The sequence below is a fragment of the Callorhinus ursinus genome, unplaced genomic scaffold (genome assembly GCF_003265705.2).
Source record: "Callorhinus ursinus isolate GAN/ISIS: 27379988/994484 unplaced genomic scaffold, GSC_fseal_2.0 scaffold7, whole genome shotgun sequence".
Lineage (NCBI taxonomy): Eukaryota > Metazoa > Chordata > Mammalia > Carnivora > Otariidae > Callorhinus > Callorhinus ursinus.
Window position 1 is genome coordinate 35,903,831 of NW_027397069.1, and position 387 is coordinate 35,904,217.

Genomic DNA, 387 nt, shown 5'->3' on the forward strand with positions numbered 1-387 from the left:
ACTTGGGAATTTTACTTAATCTTTCTAATTCTCATGCATAAAAAAGGAGAGCAGGATACCTACCAAACAGAAGTGAACTTAAATAAGGTAAATCTATATTAACCACTAATGTTTATTCCAACATAGTCATGACTCACTTTCCTACTTTTCCTTTGAGTTCCCTACTTTTCCTTAATTCTTTCTCATGACTTGTCTTCTCCAATTTTAAATCTTCCTCCTGTCACAAACTCACCAGGTATACCTCTATTTTAAGGAAATTATCTGTAAATAGGTGAACATATATCTTTGGAATATGAAAAGCCATCATAATAGATATGACGAGGCAAGAATAGCTTTAAGGAATTGAATATTCTAGATCTTAATCTTTCCCATTTCCCATTCCCTCTA